The 22,964-nt window shown below is 44.2% G+C and overlaps 1 protein-coding gene across 6 annotated transcripts in view; it reads right to left on the reverse strand.

The window, feature by feature from the left end:
* Window positions 1-22,964, reverse strand: part of AMPH (amphiphysin) — a 987,297-nt gene that overhangs the window by 563,736 nt on the left and 400,597 nt on the right. The gene's annotated exons all lie outside the window — the stretch shown is intronic.

Here is a 22,964-nt window from a genome sequence, read left to right on the forward strand (position 1 = left end):
AGGATACTTACAGTGATTTGTTTTAACATTGCTCATGGGCTACTGTGCTCCCTGAAGCTCTCTACATTACAACAATGCTTGGTGGTGCCACTGCCCCTTCTAGGGGCACCTTCAGGATAAAAAAATATACTTAAAAGGCCCTTGCTTGGAGCAGTGAATAATAAACGAGATGGGTGTTTGGGTGTTCAGGTCCTACAGAGACACTCACACTTTATTTACACTTTGGGGCTGCAAAGGGAGGCCCAAGGGTCCAGTGGCCCCTGCCAGTTCCCCAGCTAGCCCCCATCCTTGGTAATGGCGAGAGACAGCCATTATAATTTGTACTTAGGGTGCCTCAGTGCCCACCCAAGGCACCCACGCCTTTTTAAAATGTTGGGGAGCACAGGATGGGTCCCAAGGCCCGCTGCACTTTCCGGCTCCCCAGCCAACACCCATCCTTGGAGCCAGCGAGAGCCAGTCATTTTTATTTGACCATGGGTGCCCTGGTGCCTACCTGTGGACCCACATCTCTTCAATATGAGGTGGTAGAGGAAGCCCCAAGACACCCACAGCCACTGCTGGATTCCCATTCAGCACTCATCCTGGGTGTGGTGTGAGGCGCCCAGGCTGCCTTGCTCCTGCAAGGGCAATGTCAGATTTTTTTCTCTGCTCCCGCCAGACAGCGTTCCCTGCCTGGGAGAGTGTGAGCAGGAAATTGGATTTAGATTTCCTCCCCACAGTCTACTGGGCAGGAAGTATATCAGTTTGCTGGGGGATGGGGTCCCTGTGACACTGCTCTCTTTGTGTCCCAGGTGATGGCCATCCTATGGCTTGGAGAGGGTGTGTGAAGCACACCTCCTACTCAAAATGACTAACTCACCCCTGGGGGGTCCCTGAAGCCTTCCAATGGGTCAGAAAAAGAGGCTGTATGTCCCCTTCCCTAAATATGGAAATAGTCCTATGGGATGGCTTCCTTGTCCTTCTAAAAGGTTGAGGAGGGGGCTGTAAGCGCCCTCACCAAAGTAAAGCTTGCATCAACACCTGAGGACCCTGGCCTACAGTGGGAAGACTTAAAATTCAATTTAAAATATACATAAATAAATATATATATAAAATATATTTATATACACGAAGGCCCGGTGCAACAAGGGGTTGAACGGCAGCTGGGGTTGTACCCTGCGGCCAACGCCCTGCTGGGCCCGACCAAAGACTGTGTACTGAGACAAACACCTTGCACAAAGGGGGACTGGTTGCCAGAAGGGGGTTAGACACAATGCCTAGCTGCATATCAGGCCCTGCAGTCATCCCTCAGCTATGCACAGCAGAAAGGCATGCATGGAAAGGTTTTAACTGCAGAAAACTGGTTATAACATCTTACTTTACGTTAAACGAAAACACAGAAATTCACTGGAAAAAATGTTTAAGTGGAGTTGTAGGTAAGAATGGTAGTCAGATTTTAACTTACATTAGCACAACCCTTTGAAATCACCTGAAAAAAAACAAAGGTTGAGGTGGTGTAATACATAGGTATTCTAATAATAAAAAGAACGAGCATACAATAATCAAAAAGCCACTGAAATCCACCAGTTATACGTAATGTCCTTATATAACTTGCACCACTACGATACATTGCATATGACCTTACATACTTTATTATTGATGACATCTAAAATATAAGGCTGCAGAGCAGGGCATTTACCACATAAATGTAGAAGCACAAAAAAGCTTCTTCTGGAAGTTAGAAATTGTAGAGAGAAAAATAAAAAGTTGTATTTGCAGGGACAACTGTACTAGTACTAAACTAGTTGTGTTCTTTTGGTTAAATTATCTGTTAATAACAGTTCAGCTCTGTGAAAAAAATGTGTGATAAAAGTTATACCGCTACTGCTCTTTCAAAGATTTTGCCAAAGAAGGTTAGTTGATTGATGAAGTGCTAAGCAGTAATGCAAGGATTAATTAAGGCTGCAATTATAGTCATTATAAAAAGTAGTAGGACGTATTGCTTTTCAGGGAAGCATTATTAGTGTTCGAAAAATGGAGTGCTTATAAGAAAAGTGATTTGGTGTTGGAGGAAAGTGAAATGCTGCCACCGTTGCTTGTTGGATAAAAGCAGTAGGGGCCAGATGTACAAATATCCAGGTCACAATTTATTTTGACAATTTTTACAAACTACGCTTATTTTTAAGAACCGTGAATAGTAGTGGCTTTTAATGCGACCCATCTCATGAATTTTAATAAGGTAGGTCACAAATGTCAACTCACTACGACTGGAGTCCATCATAAGGATGGCGGCCTGCTGCGGTCAGCAGCCCAATGTGTCTATTATTACTTTTTAATAAAGCAACCTTCTTCTTCTTTATTAAATGCAGCATATTCCCCTTAAAGAAAATGGGCCTGCATTTCAAAAGAAAAGTTTACTTTTTATTTTGTTTGTTTAAGAGTTGACACTGTTCCCATGGCCCACTGCATACTCTTCGGCAGACTTTTATTTATATTTACAAAAGGAACCCCTTCCCTTTTGCAAATACATTAACACCTCCTTCGAGGTGTTGGTATATCAATGCTTTATGCCTGGATTTCAGTTGCAAAACTTTGATACATTAGATACTGATTCATTATTTGAAAGGGGTGCCTACAAAACAAACCTTCCAGATTCCAGATACCAAATCAGAATCTACTTGCAATCCCATTTTAGGAGTCGGATAAACTTTTCAAACTCCTAAAATGGGATTAGTATATAGGAAGAAATAGGAAAAAAGCATTTTAATAGTCACAAACATTGAATTGTAGCATTTGCAACCATATATATAATAGCATTCCTGCCCTCCTTCTCTTTTCTAAAAGCAGCACCTTGGGATAATGAAATATTATTTACTCACGGCAGAAAGTAACACAGGACGACACCTTTGGGTGGTGACTCCCACGTTGTTCACATATATATATATATATATATATATATATATATATATATATATATATATATATATATATATATATATATATATATATATATATATATATATACACACAAATCGAGAAGCTGTGGAAAGATTCCGTAGGAGAGGCTATAAGGCAAAAAATCTACAAAGGGCTAAAGACAAAGCCAATAGTAAATCCAGGTAATCACTGTTGTCAAATACAGAAGGAAGCACTCTGCAGGAAAGTGAGGAAACTTCAAACACACCTAGGCTAATCCTAACCTACATTAACCAGCATCGCCAAATTCGATCAATAATCAATCGAAACTGGTCGATAGTGCAGACAGATGCAGTCATGACACCAGAGTTGCCTCAAAAACCCACAATAACTTATCGAAGAGGCATCTCCATGAGAAGCGAAATAGCTAAAAGCATCCCACATCTCGGTACCAAAAAGAAAAGTACTCCTTGGTTACCAGAAAAACAGGGTTTTTACAAATGCTCGTCCTGTCAGGCTTGCAAGTTTGGCATAACAACCAAAAAATACACTACACCCTTTAGCCCGAAGGAACTGAAAATCCAGGGATGCTATGATTGCAAAACTGAATATGCAGTTTACATTCTGACGTGTACTTGCGGGCTCAGATATGTGGGTAGTACCAAGCAGCAAGTACATGTCAGAATTCTGCAACACTCCGGTCGCAAGACACTTTAAGGCAATCCACCAAAACAATCTAGCGGATTTAAAATATTTTGTCATCGGAGCAGTAAAGGAGAATCCGCGAGGTGGTAATAGAGAAAAGTGCCTGCGGCAGCTGGAATCCAAATTTATTGTAAAATTGGATAGCAGACAGCCAAATGGATTAAACAACACTGAGGACCTGCATCAATTTCTCTGAGGTCCTGTCCATTAGTTATATGTCTCCCATGTGTTCTCCAACTTCTGTATCTCATTAATAATTTTGATAACGGATTTCGGCGAAGGACCTCATCGCCTCATTTCTTACCAATCGAGTTCAATCTGTTACCTTCGGTAATTTCAGTTCACCTTCTTTCACTCTTCCTTGTGGTGTACCCCAGGGATCCTCGCTAAGTCCGACATTATTCAACATCTATGTGTCGGACTTGGCGAGGACAATAAAAGTCCATCACCTGGCGGTTACATCCTATGCCGACGATACTCAGATTGTCCTAGCCATAAATAAAAACGGAGATGAAGTAGCCTCCAATTTCAATCTAGGAATGCTGGCTATAAGTAACTGGATGACACAAAACTGCTTAAAACTGAATTCCGATAAAACGGAGGTGATGTTGTTCGGAAATCTTTCCCCTGCCTGGTCTCCCACATGGTGGCCTGATGCCTTGGGACCTCCCCCCTCCCCAGTAACCAAGGCCAGGAATCTTGGAGTTATACTGGACACTAAACTCACCTTCATGCCTCACGTCAACACGGTAGTATCTTCCTCATTCTATACTCTAAGAATGATAAAGAAACTTCTACCTTATCTTCCAATGAATACAAGAAAAACTCTAATCAGCGCACTTATCATGGCTCGCATTGACTACTGCAATGGCCTGCTAGTCAATGCCCAAGAGGGTGTCTTAAAGAAACTGCAACTTGTGCAGAATGCCACGGCCAGATTGATTACTGGACTTCCCAAGTACGCCTCTATCTCCGGAACTCTCCGGGAGCTCCACTGGTTGCCAGTGCAGAAAAGAGCCAAATTTAAGGCTCTCTGTATTGCTTACAAGGCAATTCACGATCAAGGACCAACGTATCTGAAAAACTCCTTTCGTCCTTACGAACCTACCAGATCCCTACGATCATCAACTGCTGGACTACTCCAAGTCCCAAGGACAAAAAGAGTTTCCTGGGGTGACAGATCCTTCATAGTAACTACCACAAAACTTTGGAATAGTCTACCCTCCTACATCAAAACATCCACTTCTCTGCTCTCCTTTCGCAGACAGATAAAAACCTGGCTGTTTAAGCAATAATCGCCTCATGAGCTAATTCGTTTCACTCAGCGCCGAGATACCTACGGGTAATTGAGCGCTTAACAAATAGCCTAAATAAAATAGCCTAAATAAATAACACTACTGTGGCCCCAGTCTCTTTTCCATCCATCTCAATATTGGTTTTAGTCTTTCACATTATAAGCATAAATTATTTTTAGCTTATAACTTTTAAAACACATATCTTGTTAAAATCAAGATTTTTCTTAAATAGGAGTACTGAATTGATGAAGTTGGGTAATTATCACTTCGATTGTTAGCACTTTATTTAAGGAAATACTTCCATGCTGCTATAAAATAATGTGAAATCTGCACTTGTTTTGTATTTTTGCACATTGCCCTATTTGCACATTTTTTATCTTGACCAGTCTAGATTAATGAGGTTAGGCCCATATGAAATCAGGAATTCATTCCGGGATACGTGTGTATATAATTGTGAAGTACCAATATTTTAATAGTATATTTCTATTTCTATATTGTATATTGTATATATGACATGCATATTTATTATATATATTTTTTTTTAAAAAGAGAGATATATATTTTTGTATCACATATTTTACATGTGCATTCATGCATATTCATTGAACTATACACTGAAAGTGGCAAACCTATCAAATCATAATGTGCATTGTGCCATAATATCAATACAACTGTGCATAACGCTATATACATTTCAAATGAACCGGCATTCATGCTGTAATGTTGTATAAAGTTAATATGCTAAGCAATTCAATTCAGGCTTGTCTCAAAACTACAAGTCCCAGCATGCATATGTATATAGTATTTCCTTTATTTCTATATATCACTTAGATGAGGTGAAAGCATCACACCCAAAAATGTATAAAAACTAAAAGCGGACCATCTGTTTGTCGATTGAGAAAGAATACGGAGGTATTCGAAACGCGTCTGACAAAACTTTGAAATAAAAGACCTGCATTTCCACAAAACCTGGAGTCTGTATTTCGTCCTTTGGTTGTGTTCCGGCTGGGCACTGCAGAGAGGTTCGGAGATATTATATATATATATATATATATATATATATATATATATATATATATATATATATATGTATATATATATATATATATATATATATATATATATATATATATATATATGCCTGGAGGAAGCCCAAAGGTAGAAGAGACTTCAAGGACACCGTGGGGGTACAGAAGGGATTTCTTTATTCCTTATGAGTTGCTCAGCGTAATGCATTTCGGCTTCTCTGCCTTCATCGGACGCTTGCTCACAACTGAATGGTGCCGTTTCCCTCCATGAAAATGCTCCGGTGCTCCTGGTAGTAGGAGATCAGCTGACCCCGCCTGATTTGGAACAGCTGTAGAGGTTTCAAAACTGCAGTTCCCAGAATGCAACAACTTGGTAAGTTTCAGAGCGGGGTTTGAAAGCTTGTGTACCGAGTCAAGGGGGGGCCGTGTAGTGGCAGGCAGCATTCCAAAATTAAAAGGTCAGAAGTCCCTCGGGTCCCCAACGCCCAAACCACGTTTGCAGGGAGAACAGAGGCAGAGCTGTGGAGAGCGCTTGGTTAACCCTATCCTCTGTGTAGTTCACAGACTGCAGCCTGGCAGCAGCCCCATCTCTGACCTGTTCCCGTGGCGGCCCTGGGTGATTCGATACCTCGAACAGGAGAAGCAAATCCACTTCCACTTCCTCCGTTTCACTGGGACCCGCGACTGCGGTGCATACCAGGGGTAGAGGTCGCCCTGGAAACTATACGCTTCTCACCACGCACAGTGGCCGCTGTGCGAATGCACTTCCACTCCAGCCCTTCACAAAAATCCAACGAAGAAAGCGCGTGTGCTCAAATTTCTATTTATTCATTTCGGTTCCAGCATGTAAATAAACGGAAAACATGGATCAAAGATCCCAACGCATTTCAACACTCGCCTTGCTCACGGGTAACTCATGTATCAGAAATGAATGAAACATATAAATAAAGTTATTTCCCTTCAAAGTGCACATGTGATGTCAGTGAAATACGTGAACATAAACAAAGGACACGGAACCTGTAACATTGGCAGCCATGTTGTAGCGATGTTATTCACAGGCTGATTGTATCTAATATATTCATTCCAAGTGGAAAATTTCCCCCTATTGCCTTGTATGTTTTGCGGACCAGCTATTTTCTAAATTTTATCCTTTCATGACAAATTTCATCAACATTTTCAACATTTTCTTGCCCCATTATTAACATATATGTCTCGTAATTCATGGTCTGTCATAGCCATAATTTTATACAAAAGTGTAGTAAGTCAACAAATGATCTAATTGAAAAGCCGAGTGACCATAGTCCATTAAACAATAAATTGTCCGTGCAAGTCCTTATTCATAATAAATCAATAAATCTGGGTCACTCAAACCGAGAATTTCTAAACCCATTTGTTCAAATCATATACTCAACAGAGACTATATTCAAATTCTTATCTCTTCCCCAGTGGGAGTTTAGGACAGTTTCCAAAGCGTAATACGTCTTTTCACAAAACAGGGAATCAAATATTCTTCAGATGGCATTCCTTGTGAGACACCCCCGCGCCGCACGGCCACCAGTTGCTGCGTGTGCCCCATTGCCTTGCCTAACTGCCTCGCCGCCGGCCTCGCTGCCGTCTTGGTTTTCTCTCCATTTGTTTTCTCCATTTGTTTTTCCCTCCATTTGTGCTTGTTTTATTGTAATTTTTGTGCCGTGTTTACGGTTTCCTTCCTGTTTGCCCGCCTACCTCGCCGCCCTCCGCTCTCCCTCCCCGCTTCCCGCCACCGCCATTTACCCCGCCCCTTTTCTCTTCTGTACCCTCCCCGCTCCCGCCTCCCAGCTGCTCCGCCCACCCGCGCACTTGGCCTTATATGGCGACCGTGCGACGCAGGTGAGTGTGACCCACTTGTGGGACACCCCCGCGCCGCACGGCCACCAGCTGCTGCGTGTGCCCCATTGCCTTGCCTAACTGCCTCGCCGCCGGCCTCGCTGCCGTCTTGGTTTTCTCTCCATTTGTTTTCTCCATTTGTTTTTCCCTCCATTTGTGCTTGTTTTATTGTAATTTTTGTGCCGTGTTAGAGATTTTCTTCCTGTTTTCTCCATTTGTTTTTCCCTCCATTTGTGCTTGTTTTATTGTAATTTTTGTGCCGTGTTTACGGTTTCCTTCCTGTTTGCCTGCCTACCTCGCCGCCCTCCGCTCTCCCTCCCCGCTTCCCGCCACCACCATTTACCCCGCCCCTTTTCTCTTCTGTACCCTCCCCGCTACCGCCTCCCAGTTGCTCCGCCCACCCGCGCACTTCGCCTTATATGGCGACCGTGCGAAGGTGCAGCGGTCACGCGCAGCGGGCACGCCGATTGTGCGCCGAAGGCGCGCCAAAGGTAAGCCCGTCTGCGCCCGTCCGCGCCTGGACCGCGCCCAGTGCCAGGACCCCTGGCCCTCGAGGACCCCGGCCAACCCGCCTGACATACTCCGCCGCCACCCTCATCGCACTCAACTCTGGCTGACTCCCAGGATGCCACCAAGCCACACCACGACGCACCCACGGACCCTTCAGCTGCCACGCCTGCAAATTCACCTGCATCCGGACCTGCCCAGCACCAGCACCTGCCAAGCCGAACACCAGCAGCAACCACCTCAAGTGCATCCTGCTCAACACCCGCTCCGTCCACAGACACGCCATCGAACTCTGGAACCTCCTCGACACCACAGCTCCTGACGTTGCCTTCCTCACAGAGACCTGGATGAACGCCTCTTCAGCTCCCGACATCGCCATCGTTATCCCAGAGGGCTACAAGATCGTCCGGAGGGACCGCACCGCCAACCAGATGGGAGGAGGCATCGCCATCATCCACAGGAACACCATCCGTCTCACGACCAGCACCGACAACACCCTGACCACCGCCGAACACCTGCATTTCCAGATCCACACCGACCCGAACACCACCCTCAGAGGCACCCTGATCTACCTACCCCCGGGACCACGAACACAATTCAGCGAGGACATCGCCGACTTCGTCAGCCCGCATGCCCTCCCCTCCGCTGACTACATCCTCCTGGGGGACCTCAACTTCCACCTGGAGAACAACAACGACCGCAACACCAGCACCCTGCTCGACAACCTCGCCAATCTTGGCCTCAAGCAGCTGGTGTCCACCCCCACCCACCTCGCCGGACACACACTCGACGCAGTCTTCTCTTCCAGCACAAACATCGACTTCAGCCACGCCACAGAGCTTCAATGGACGGACCACAGCTGCGTCCACTTCACCTTCAAGAGAACGACGACCCACCAGCAACAGGCCGCCCGCAGAAGCTGGAACAAGATCACAGCAGACCAGCTCGCCACCTCCCTGAGCCAGCACCCTCCTGCCAGCTCAGCAAACCCCATCCAGGCCGCCGACAACCTCACGAAGTGGATCAGCATCTGCGCGGACGAGCTCGCCCCGCTGAGGACCCCGCCCAGCAGACCCGGCAGCAAGAAAGCCCCGTGGTTCACCGACGAACTCAAGAGCTCCAAGAAGAACTGCCGAGCCCTCGAGAAAGTCTGGAGAAGGGAACCTACACCGGACAACAGGACCACCTTCAAGCTGGCCATCCGGAAGCACCACCAGCTGATCCGCGCCGCCAAGAAAACTGCATTCAAGGACCGGCTGGACAACGACGCACACAACTGCAAGGAGCTCTTCAACATCGTGAAAGAGCTATCCAACCCCAGCGCAGGAAACAACGACATCACCCCATCGCAAGACCTCTGCAACTCCCTCGCTTCATACTTCCACAACAAGATCGCGGACATACACAACAGCCTCAACAACCAACCAACGCACACCAAGACCGAACAACCACCCCCCACCACCACCCTCCACGCCTGGACCCCGATCAGCACCGAAGACACCATCCGCACAATGAACTCCATCCACTCCGGATCACCGACCGACCCCTGCCCTCACCACGTCTTCAACAAGGCCGACGCTGTCATCGCACCCCACCTGCGAGACATCATCAACACATCCTTCGACACCGCCACCTTCCCTGAGAGCTGGAAGCACGCCGAACTCAGCGCTCTACTCAAGAAACCCACAGCGGACCCTACCGAACTCAAGAATTACCGCCCCATCTCGCTCCTCCCGTTTCCAGCCAAAGTCATCGAGAAGACCGTCAACAAGCAGATGGCCGCCTTCCTCGAGACGAATGGATCCCTCGACCCCTCACAGTCCGGCTTCCGAGCCAATCACAGCACCGAGACCGCCCTCATCGCCGCCACCGATGACATCCGAGCCCTGATGGACAACGGAGAAACAGCGGCCCTCATCCTCCTAGACCTCTCCGCGGCATTCGACACTGTCTGCCACCGAACCCTAGTACAGCGCCTCAGCAACGTCGGAATCCTGGACAAGGCGCTGGAATGGATCATCTCCTTCCTCGACGGAAGAACACAGAGAGTCCGCCTACCACCGTACAAGTCAGAGGCCACCGAAGTCATCTGCGGCGTCCCTCAAGGATCCTCACTGAGCCCCACCCTCTTCAACGTCTACATGAGCCCCCTCGCGGCAATCGCACGCCAACACAACCTCAGCATAATCTCCTACGCCGACGACACCCAGCTGATCCTCTCCCTGACCAACGACCCCGCCGCCGCCAGAGCCAACCTGCACGAAGGGATGAAAGAGGTAGCCGAGTGGATGACGACCAGCCGCCTGAAACTGAACTCGGACAAGACGGAGGTCCTCATCCTGGGCTCTTCACCCTCCGCCTGGGACGACTCCTGGTGGCTTCCCGCCCTGGGCACCGCACCCAAACCGACAGACCATGCACGCAACCTGGGCTTCATCCTGGACTCCTCCCTCTCCATGACCAGGCAAGTCAACAACGTCTCCTCGTCGTGCTTCAACATCCTACGCATGCTACGGAAGATCTTCTGGTGGATCCCCACCGAGACCAGGAAGACCGTCACCCAGGCCCTCGTCACTAGCCGACTGGACTACGGCAACGCCCTCTACGCCGGTACCACCGCCAAGCTCCAGAAGAGACTCCAGCGGATCCAGAACGCCTCAGCCAGACTCATCCTCGACATCCCACGAACCAGCCACATCTCCGGACATCTGAGAGACCTTCACTGGCTCCCCGTCAACGAAAGAATCACCTTCCGCCTCCTCAACCACGCACACAAAGCCCTACACGACCAAGGCCCGAGCTACCTCAACAGCCGAATCAACTTCTACGCTCCCAAACGCCACCTCCGATCAGCCAACCACGCCCTCGCCGCCGTCCCCCGCATCCGAAGAGCGACTACAGGAGGAAGGTCCTTCTCCTACCTGGCCGCCAAGACCTGGAACTCCCTCCTGACCGACCTGCGCCTGACCCAAGACCACCTCTCCTTCAGGAAGAAACTGAAGACCTGGCTGTTCGAGCAGTAGCGGCACCCACCCCACCCCCAGCGCCTTGAGACCCTACGGGTATGTAGTGCGCTCTATAAATGCCATTGATTGATTGATTGATTGATTGATATGGTCCTGTGCAACAGCAGGGGAAAACAAGAAAAAGAGGGATACAGCCTGTCAGAATTGCGTCCTTCATGCCATTTCTTAAGAATGTGCCAATATATGTTCCATGAGAAAGTACAAACCCTCAATCAGTGTAATAGCATTATGAATCCAAAAAAATTCAATTTTTATTTTTAAATCATTGTTACGTTGTATCGCAGGAGTTCAGGAACATACAATGTATATCAACACCGTTTTGGCAGAACTAACATACTCAAGAACAATATTAAAGAACACTATTAAAATTATTTGCAACTGTTTTCATGTCAGATAGGGAATCAGAATTTTCATAACCATTTACTCTCCAAGGTGCCATACCATTTCTTCCTCAGAGTTGAGGCCCCCCGGGATCAGGGTATCTAGATTTATAATGTACCTGTTCTCTAGCTGTCGCAACTTACAAATCTTATCTCCCCCTCTCTTCATTTGAGGTAGTTTATCAATTACGAAAAATTTGAGAAGGTTGCAATTGCTACCATGGAGTTCCTCGAAGTGTCGAGCAACAGATGAATTCTGTTCTTTGTTCTGAATAGCCCTCATGTGTTGTAAAATTCGGGTTTTGGCAGGGAACATGGTACTTTCCACGTACTTCTTGGGACAGGGACACATTAGTACATATACGCAATATTCCGATAGGCAAGTGAGATGTTTCTCAATGTTTTTTTTCTTTATCCTCTACCGGATAATATACTTTCTTCACATTTGTGCTGTACCTACAGGCTTTACACTTCATACAAGTGAAGAAGCCCTGAATGTTAGAGGTACTGGATCTGATAGTGCTAACCTCATTCTGACTCACCTTCCTTCTGAATGTGTGTCTGCTCTTCGGTAGGTAACACATGGCCCCTTTTCAAAACTTCATTCAGAGTTGGTTCTGTCCTAAGGACCTTCCAATGTTTATTCAGACTCTTTTGAACTTTCCATGATTTGGAGAGGAAAGTGGAAATGAATCTAATGGTTTCATTTTCTTCACTTCTACTTTTCTGTTCTGAGGTTAGTAGAGACAAATGGCTGATCTTGCTCCCTTTTTCGAATGCATGGTCTTTGACACTCTGTTTGTAACCTCTCTCCCTGAAACGTTCTTTCATACATTCCCCTTCCTGGACAAAATCTTGGTCCCGGCTGTAATTCCTCCGAGCCCGGAGGAACTCGCCAAATGGAATACTTTGAATCAATGCCCTGGGATGGCTGCTTTCAGCATGAAGAAGTGTATTCCCTGCGGTTTCCTTACGGAACAGTTTCATCGCAAGTTTACCTTCAGAGACTTCAACAGATAGATCAAGAAAAGCTGCCTTTGATTCACTGATTTTGCCTTCTAGGGTTAGGTTGAGGTCATTTCTATTGAGCTCTTGGATAAATAGTTCAGCAAGGTCACCTGGACCATCCCAGATAATAAACAGGTCGTCTATGTACCGCAGCCATACTCTCACATTGCTGCGGTACAAGGCGTTGGTCCTCGCCACTTGCTGCTCCCAGCTTGCCTTGAATAGATTAGCAAAGTTGGGAGCAAAACAATTTCCCATTGCTGTTCCTTGACACTGGCGATTGTATGTCTCATTGAAGACAAAGTAATTTTGTTTGAGGCAAAACTGCATCATTTGAATGATCATTTCCGTATACTCCAAATAGGAGATAGATCTTCTCTTCAGGAACATACGGCACGCCTCAATACCATTGCCATGTCTGATTGGCGTGTACAAACTGCACTCGTCCAGTGTGATAAACAGATAATTGTCATGCCAATCAAAATTCTTAAGTTTGTTGATAAAGTCCCTACTGTCTTTTAGATAGGAGGGGACTTCCTCCACAAAAGAGCGCAAAAAATAATCGATGTATCTTGATGTGTTCTCCAGCAAGGAGCCAATCGAAGATACGATCGGTCTTCCCGGAGGATTCTTTGAGTTCTTGTGCAGTTTTGGTAAAAGGTATAGTACTGCTACCTTTGGATTGCGATTGAGAAGAAATGAATATTCATTCCACTCAATCAGCCCTTGGTCTTTCCGATTTTTTAGCATTTCGAAATATATGTTGTTCATTTTTTCGATAGTTTGTAATGAAGATACTTCATAGCAGTCTGCACAATTCAGTTGTCGCATACCTTCCGCAACATAGTCCTTCACATCCATAATAACAACATTGCCCCCCTTGTCAGATTGTCTTATGATAACAGAGATATCATCCCGTAATGATTTTATGGCAAGTCGTTCACACTTAGTCAGATTGTCTTTTGACGAATGTTTCTGTTTTGCCAAATTCTTGAAATCAGCAATCATAAGTGATTCAAAGGTATCAATGCTACAAGTAGGTAAAGAGGGATTAAATGTGGACTTAGGTTTAAAAGAATTAGGACAGTTCAAATTTGTAGTAAAACCTAAAGTTTTAGCATTGATAGACTCATTTTCAAGGGTTCCAAATTCTAGACATTTCAAAGTAATCAGAGATTCCACTTCAGTAATACTTTCGCTGACTGGTTTGATGCTAGACGGAATAGAAGTGATATTTTTTACCTTAAGTTTGTTCCACTTGTGTAGCCTCAATTTTCTTGTGAATTTAAAAAGGTCTATGCGTTCCTGTGAATAGCAAAAGTTAGAGGTGGGGCAAAAGGAAAGACCAAATTGAAGTACCTCATGCTCACTTTTGGAAAGAGAGCGGGATGACAAGTTGATTACATTTTGTTGATTCATTTTCCTCTTCTTTTTTGACCCCGTGTTTCCACTCCCATAGGGGTTAAATTTCCTCTTGCAGCTTCCGCCCCGCCTGACTTGTGACTGGATTTGGTTGCGTCTTCTCCTTGATTTCCTCTGCCTTTGCCTTTTCCTCTGAATCCTCTGCCTCTTCCTTGACCCCGGTCTATCTGCCAGTTCTGCTATTGTTGCGTTTGGTTCATACGTTTGAACTCCTCCCTAAAATTTGTCGATTTTGTTAAATTCTTTGTTGTACTTTCTGCTGTTCCTGGCGTCTGCTCTTCTACAGAGACATCGCTTTCCACCACTTCATCCCCAGATTCAGCTTCCATCTGGGTTTTATCAATATTAGCCTGCACTCCTTTTCGTGTCACGTAGTCATATTTTCTGCTGAATGTGAACACTCTGCCTGAGCTGTAATCAATTTGATCCCTCAGGAATTTTCGTTCCTTCTTGGCAACTATTTCATCTTCATGTTTGCCAATTCTTTTGTTGATCTCCTCCCTTTTTTTAGAGAAGTCCTCTGCAGTTTCATCTTTGCATATCTCCTCCTTAAGTTCTGCTATTGTCTTGAGTAATTTTAGTCTGTCCTTCCACGCATGTTTTATTAGAATGGATAACATTCTATTGGAACAGTCCATCAAATTCTCCGCCCATTCTTCTGCTAATTCCATATCCGGTTCCTCATATGAGGGAGCTATCAAAATTCTTAATCCTCTAGGGACTCTTTTTTCTTCTTGGTATTTTTCCAGTGTTATAGCTTCCAACCATTTGGAGACCTCTTTACGGATACGTTTTTCCAGTTTATTATACTTATTCTGTAAATTCATCAATGCAGACTGTGGTTCCTTGCTGGGCTGGTTTGTGGCTGTTTGTACAAACATTGTCTGTGCCCTGAGCCTCCTGCGAGACTCCGAATCCTCATCCATGTTTCCGTTTGTAGTGGATTAAATGCCTCGACACATGCTCCTTGTTCTGGATTACCTTCTGTTAGGCACAAGTGCTGCTTTTTCTCGTTTGCAATAGCGTTTTAGGCTGGACGCCCGTGTACCACACCAACAGACTTATTGTACGCTGTTCGTTGGACACAGGACAGTAACGCTGCGGATGTAAACAAACCGGGACAAATTAAGTTCTTGAGAGTCACTTGTTTAGCCTTCATGAATAAGATCAAGGATTTCACATATGCGGCCAAGTCCAAAAAGAAGAAATATTTCCTGTTTAGGGACCGCGTGATAACTTACACGCTGATAGAAAAACATAAACGGACTCACCCTGGGATGGCGCCGACGGGTCCGACAGGTTCCTGTGTATCCCGCACTGGGCGTTCCCTTCCGAGTGGTCTTCGTTGCAGTCTGACAGTTCAGAAGAAAATTTTCATCTCCACGTAGCTTGTATCCCAGCGCAGTCAACCGGTGTCTGTTAGATAAACAAATCCACTTCCTCTGTTTCACCAGGACCCGCGGCTGAGGTGCACACCAGGGGTAGAGGTCGCCCTGGAAACTATACGCTTCTCACCACGCACAGCAGCCGCTGTGCGAATGCACTTCCACTCCAGCCCTTCACAAAAATCCAACGAAGAAAGCGCGTGTGCTCAAATTTCTATTTATTAATTTCGGTTCCAGCATGTAAATAAACGGAAAACATGGATCAAAGAACCCAACGCGTTTCGGCGATCAACACTCGCCTTGCTCACGGGTAACTCATGTATCGGAAATTAAACATTTAAATAAAGTTATTTCCCTTCAAAGTGCACATGTGATGTCAGTGAAATACGTGAACATAAACAAAGGACACAGAACCTGTAACATTGGCAGCCATCTTGTAGCGATGTTATTCACAGGCTGATTGTATCTAATATATTCATTCCGAATGGAAAATTACCCCCTATTGCCTTGTATGTTTTGCGGACCAGCTATTTTCTAAATTTTATCCTTTCAAGACAAATATCATCAACATTTTTAACATTTTCTTGCCCCATTATTAACATATATGTCTCGTAATTCATGGTCTGTCATAGCCATAATTTTATACAAAAGTGTAGTAAGTCAACAAATGATCTAATTGAAAAGCCGAGTGACCATAGTCCATTAAACAATAAATTGTCCGTGCAAGTCCTTATTCATAATAAATCAATAAATCTGGGTCACTCAAACCGAGAATTCATAAACCGATTTGTTCAAATCATATACTCAACAGAGACTATATTCAAATACTCATAAGAATTTGAATATAGTCTCTATTGAGTATATGATTTGAACAAATGGGTTTAGAAATTCTCGGTTTGAGTGACCCAGATTTATTGATTTATTATGAATAAGGATTTGCACGGACAATTTATTGTTTAATGGACTATGGTAACTCGGCTTTTCAATTAGATCATTTGTTGACTTACTACACTTTTGTATACAATTATGGCTATGACAGACCATGAATTACGAGACATATATGTTAATAATGGGGCAAGAAAATGTTGAAAATGTTGATGATATTTGTCATGAAAGGATAAAATTTAGAAAATAGCTGGTCCGCAAAACATACAAGGCAATAGGGGGTAATTTTCCACTTGGAATGAATATATTAGATACAATCAGCCTGTGAATAACATAGCTACAAGATGGCTGCCAATGTTACAGGTTCCGTGTCCTTTGTTTATGTTCACGTATTTCACTGACATCACATGTGCACTTTGAAGGGAAATAACTTTATTTAAATGTTTCATTTCCGATACATGAGTTACCCCTGAGCAAGGCGAGTGTTGATCGCTGAAACGCATTGGGTTCTTTGATCCATGTTTTCCGTTTATTTACATGCTGGAACCGAAATTAATAAATAGAAATTTGAGCACACACGCTTTCTTCGTTGGATTTTTGTGAAGGGCTGGAGTAGAAGTCAATTCGCACAGCGGCCGCTGTGCGTGGTGAGAAGCGTATATATATATATATATTCCACAGGAAAAACTCGGACTACTTCCAACCCACGCTAGCGAAGAAGGAGACTCAGACCACTGCAGCTCTTCAGGCGAAAGTTCTTTTTATCATTAAATCACAGCCTGTAACAACGCGTTTCGGGCTAATGAAGCCCTTGATCATATATATATATATATATATATATATATATATATATATATATATATATATAGATAGATAGATAGATAGATAGATAGATAGATATATATATGTATGTATATACATATATATACATATATATTTATATATATATACATATATATATATATATATAAGTATATATCAAAGCTCTCACTCGTCTCGTTTTTCAAAGAAAAGAGGAAGCACTCTCAAGAGCGGGTTCACAGTTTTTATTACGAAACCCACAGCGACCAGACGCGTTTCGGCGTTTTGCCTTTATCGATGGTAAAGGAAGCGTCTGAGGCAGCCATTTTTATTTTACACCCACACGTGGTGTTTGACACAGAAAGCGGACAACCCCGTGGAAAGTGTAAGCGCCATCTTGGCATGGTCAAATCACATTAGTACATTGCGATCTCGCATGGCATCGTTACAGATTAACACAATATTGCACTTCATCCTACTAAATTGTAAGCGTTACGTGTAAATATCACAAGATTACGTTACAACAAAATAACGTCCTGAATTGGCTTTATGACCAATCATTCTTTCCACCGTTACTGCCTTTCTATCAAGCCCTGAATGGGCCCCGTCAGTGCATAATTTATTTGTATCTCAGCTAGAGATGTGCCCATATAAATACATACGCAAACACAACAGGTGATGGACCGAAAGTGGATCAATGTCACACACTCAACCCAGTCCAAAGATCTGGGCCCAAATCCATTGTTTTTTTGCACTCCACACCACCCTGGGTTAGACAATGGCGATATGCAAATCAGCTCTGACCCTGTGCCCCATGGGAACAGTCCAGTCCGAACTACAAAAGCCACGTCCTTCCCAGAACGGAATCAAGCATCCGAGGACCGGACCGGTTTCGAGGTAACACCTCTCATCAGCCCGGCTAGCTTGACTCCAAGTGGTGTGGAGTGCCTGGGACCCACGTCTGGTCATCCCCAGCGCACTTAGGGCGGAATATGCAATTTCAACAGGTGATGGACCGAATGTGGATCAATGTCACACACTCACCCCAGTCCAAAGATCTGGGCCCAAATCCATCGTTTTTTTGCACTCCACACCACCCTGGGTTAGACAATGGCGATATGCAAATCAGCTCTGACCCTGTGCCCCATGGGAACAGTCCAGTCCAAACTACAAAAGCCATGTCCTTCCCAGAACGGAATCAAGCATCCAAGGACCGGACCGGTTTCGAGGTAACACCTCTCATCAGCCCGACTAGCTTGACTCCAGTGGTGTGGAGTGCCTGGGACCCACGTCTGGGCATCCCCAGCGCACTTAGGGCGGAATATGCAAACACAACAGGTGATGGACCGAATGTGGATCAATGTCACACACTCAACCCAGTCCAAAGATCTGGGCTCAAATCCATCGTTTTTTTGCACTCCACACCACCCTGGGTTAGACAATGGCGATATGCAAATCAGCTCTGACCCTGTGTCCCATGGGAACAGTCCAGTCCGAACTACAAAAGCCATTTCCTTCCCAGAACGGAATCAAGCATCCGAGGACCGGACCGGTTTCGAGGTAACACCTCTCATCAGCCCGGCTAGCTTGACTCCAGTGGTGTGGAGTGCCTGGGACCCACGTCTGGGCATCCCCAGCGCACTTAGGGCGGAATATGCAAACACAACAGGTGATGGACCGAATGTGGATCAATGTCACACACTCAACCCAGTCCAAAGATCTGGGCCCAAATCCATCGTTTTTTTGCACTCCACACCACCCTGGGTTAGACAATGGCGATATGCAAATCAGCTCTGACCCTGTGCCCCATATGAACAGTCCAGTCCGACCCAGGGTGGTGTGGAGTGGAAAAAAACGATGGATTTGGGCCCAGATCTTTGGACTGGGGTGAGTGTGTGACATTGATCCACATTCGGTCCATCACCTGTTGTATTTGCATATTCCGCCCTAAGTGCGCTGGGGATGCCCAGACGTGGGTCCCAGGCACTCCACACTACTTGGAGTCAAGCTAGCTGGGCTGATGGGAGGTGTTACCTCGAAACCGGTCCGGTCCTCGGATGCTTGATTCCGTTCTGGGAAGGACATGGCTTTTGTAGTTCGGACTGGACTGTTCCCATGGGGCACAGGGTCAGAGCTGATTTGCATATCGCCATTGTCTAACCCAGGGTGGTGTGGAGTGCAAAAAAACGATGGATTTGGGCCCAGATCTTTGGACTGGGGTGAGTGTGTGACATTGATCCACATTCGGTCCATCACCTGTTGTAATTGCATATAAATACATACAACATATAATCACATTTCCTGTAACAGTTTAGTTTCAGTTATCGCAAACAAACATTGACCATCACATTAAAAGAGCCATGATATACCTTCAAATCTACTGTTTTCCCAAGTGTACCGCTAGTTTTTCATGGGTATTGAGGCCATCCGGGTGCTTTGTTTGTAGGTCAATGATGTAGCGAGACTCTAGTCTTCGCAACGTCATTAACCTATCTCCCCCCCTTGGATGTATTGGGACATGGTCCAATATGTAGAACCTCAGCAGTTCCCTATCACTTTTGTGCTTCAGCTGGAAGTGACGGGCTACTGGATAGGTCATGTCACAGTTCTTTATAGCCCTGCAATGTTCAAGGACTCGTTTTTTGGTCTCATGGATGGTACTTCCAATATATTGGAGCTCACAGGGACATACCAAGCAGTATACCGTATATGGAGTACTGCAAGCCAAAAATGTCTTGATCTTTTTGGGGTTTTCTATGCCTGGAACTCTATATGTGGAGACTTTTTTACTACTAGAAGGTTTTATTTCTGGTAGGCAGCTCAGCACAAATACACACTATTTAACGGAAGCATTGGACTATTTTGAGACTCGGAGGATACCTGCTCTAGTCATCCTTTTAGATGCCGAAAAGGCATTTAACCTAGTTGTCTGGGAGACCCTATTTTTTATTCTGCAAAATTTTAGCATACCTCCCAAAAAATACAGGGTTGGTTCAGAATCTATTCCTGACTACAGAAGCCAACGTAATCCTTAACACCTCGGAGGCTGGCCAGGTTAAAGTTAAACAGGGGACCAGACAAGGGTGCCCTCTGTCTACGGTACTATTCACCTTTTTTATTGAGCCATTAGCGATTGCAATTAGGAACAGTGTTTTTTTTGGGAACAAGGATGATGCACCAAAGACGAGTCCAAAAGGCTTCACGTATTTTCACAAATAGTCCTTTTTGTTTTTTCAAAATCCATAAAAGGCCTCAGCCAACGCATTTCGTTCCTTGCAGAACTTCTCCAGGGCTCAAAAAAGTATCTAAAGCATCCAAAGTTGGAAAACATCAAATATAACGAAATCCACCTGCCGTTCAAAAGAGCACCCCGTATAGTCTAAATAGTTCTCAATCATGAGTTAAATGAGGGCAATATCGTATTCACCATCTAGCACAGAAGTCGTCCTGCCCAAGTTAAAGCATCCAGGCATATATAGCCCCAGGTACATTTTCAGACAGGCGTTCTCCCTCAGGTTAAAGCAACCAGGCATATATCACCCATACTGTAGTTTCAGACAAACGTCATCCCTCAAGTCAAAGCGTCCGGGCACATATAACCCCAAACAAGGATTCAAATAAGTATCCTTCCTTAAGTGTCGGGAATGCAGCCAAAGTGTCGGCGATGTGGAACAGTATTGATATCTGCCCTCCACATCCAACTATGGCGAAATTGAAACTATACACCGACGATATCATGCTTATTATAAAGCCTGAGAAGGTGGTCCAAGCAAAAACTTTTCAGATCTTCAAGGAATTTGAGGTACTAAGTGGATATGAAATACATTTTAAAAAGACAGAAATCATACAGTGTGGCGGAGCCTTTTTGGATTTACACCCTGATATTCTTTCCTGCTTAAATACAAAACCAAAGAGGTATCTCTGTGTTTATTTCTCAGCATAAACAGTTGATTTATACAATTTGAATTTTGCTCCACTTCTACGAAAAGTTCAGGATTTATTTCTCCGATGGACCTCTCTTCCATTAACCATCTTGGGTAGGGTTGCTTGGATTAAAATGTCTGTCCTTCCGCTAATCAATTTCCTCTACTCTGCAATTCCTTCTATTTTAATGAGCTCCTTTTTTAAAAATCAAAATTGAGTCTATGTTTACAGCCTTCCTCTGGGCAAAGAAGGTCCCCAAAATTGCACTCAGTACTTTATATGAAGAACTGGAAAATGAAGGATTAGCTCTCCCAAATTTTAAGAATTAATATTTTGCATATTTTGCACAGTATATGTCCAGATTTAAGCCGGAACTACAATCAAGTCTTTTTATTAACTATTTTATTAATTTAATTTGCAAGGAAAATCAGATCCACTGCCCATTAACAATTGTTAAATCGCCTAAATTAGTATGGTATAAGTGTGTACAGGAGTTTTCCCATAAACGGCAGGTTTTTTATAGAAGATATTCTATCCCCGCAATCAACTCCTCAACCCAGTTATCTGGCCCTATCCTACTACTTGGGTTCAGAGAATCTTCAGTAACAATACAAAAATGGGCCAATGCCGGATTCCGGAAAATTTGATATTTTTTATGGAATGATAGATGGCTGAACATAGCAGAAATGTCTCATTTAATCTTAAATGACTTCCTTCTTCTTGGGACATATAATATTTTTAGAAAGTTCCTGAGTAAACTTGATTTGGTCCAGAACAGTAAACGGAAATGTTTAGTATATGAATTATTAGAAGGTACGGCATTTAGGAAACCTGGGGAATGGAAAAAGTGTTTAGCCTCCAGCAAGGGTATCGATCTGGAGGGGAAGGCCATTACGAAATGGGATAAACATGAGGAGATGGAAATTACAGCGAGTATGTGGTCAGCAGTTAGCAATCTCAATTTCAGCAAAATTAAGGGGAGCTAATTGGTGAAGGATGTTATTTTTTAGTGTATGTTATGGCTCCTTAATAGAACTCCACTTTTTCTATCTAAGATTTATACCAACCAATCAGCGCAGTGTTTCCGTTGCCTTAACCATCTTTCAGCCAATTGGACACACATTATACTACAATGCCCCTTGATTCAGAGGTTCTGGATTGATATTTTTTATTATCTGGAATGTGAATGCGGTATTTCAATAGGAATTAATACTTGGCTAATAATACTTGGCTATGACCCAGACCTTCATCTTTCAGACAAGTTTGTCAAACTATTATATATTGTAATGGCTGTAGCTAGATCACTTCTGCTTCAAAGATGGTGTTCAGATCTTATACCATCTATATATGAATGGGTCCGAAATATGAAGCAAGTTAAAAAGAGTGAACGAGTCCATGCATTGCGAATTGGGGGACTTAAGAAGTTTGAGAGGATCGGGCCAGCTTATTTTGCTTAAGATCTCATAATTTAGTTTATCTTTTAGGAGGTAGTCCGACTATGTCTGACATCTATGTCCGACAATACACAGATCTCAATTTATTGTGCAACATTTGATATTCTCTTGTAAATCAGTCACATCATTGAATATAGGATGATTTAGTATTTTTCCACATACTCGCTGATTTTTAGGTATATGCTTATGTACCCACGGTTTAATCAATTGCTTAGTTTATATTTATGACCGGCAGTGAATACTGTTTTCTTTGTCTTTTCTACACTGGCTTAAATGTTTATATTGTTTATCTCTATGGATTTTAGGATTTTCTCCCTCTCAGTAAATCGCTGCTATTTAACAAATCTGTATTACTATTGACGTATTTATGGATAAAAAATGTA

Source organism: Lissotriton vulgaris, chromosome 4_1 (assembly GCF_964263255.1).
Source record: "Lissotriton vulgaris chromosome 4_1, aLisVul1.2, whole genome shotgun sequence".
Taxonomy (NCBI): Eukaryota; Metazoa; Chordata; class Amphibia; order Caudata; family Salamandridae; genus Lissotriton; species Lissotriton vulgaris.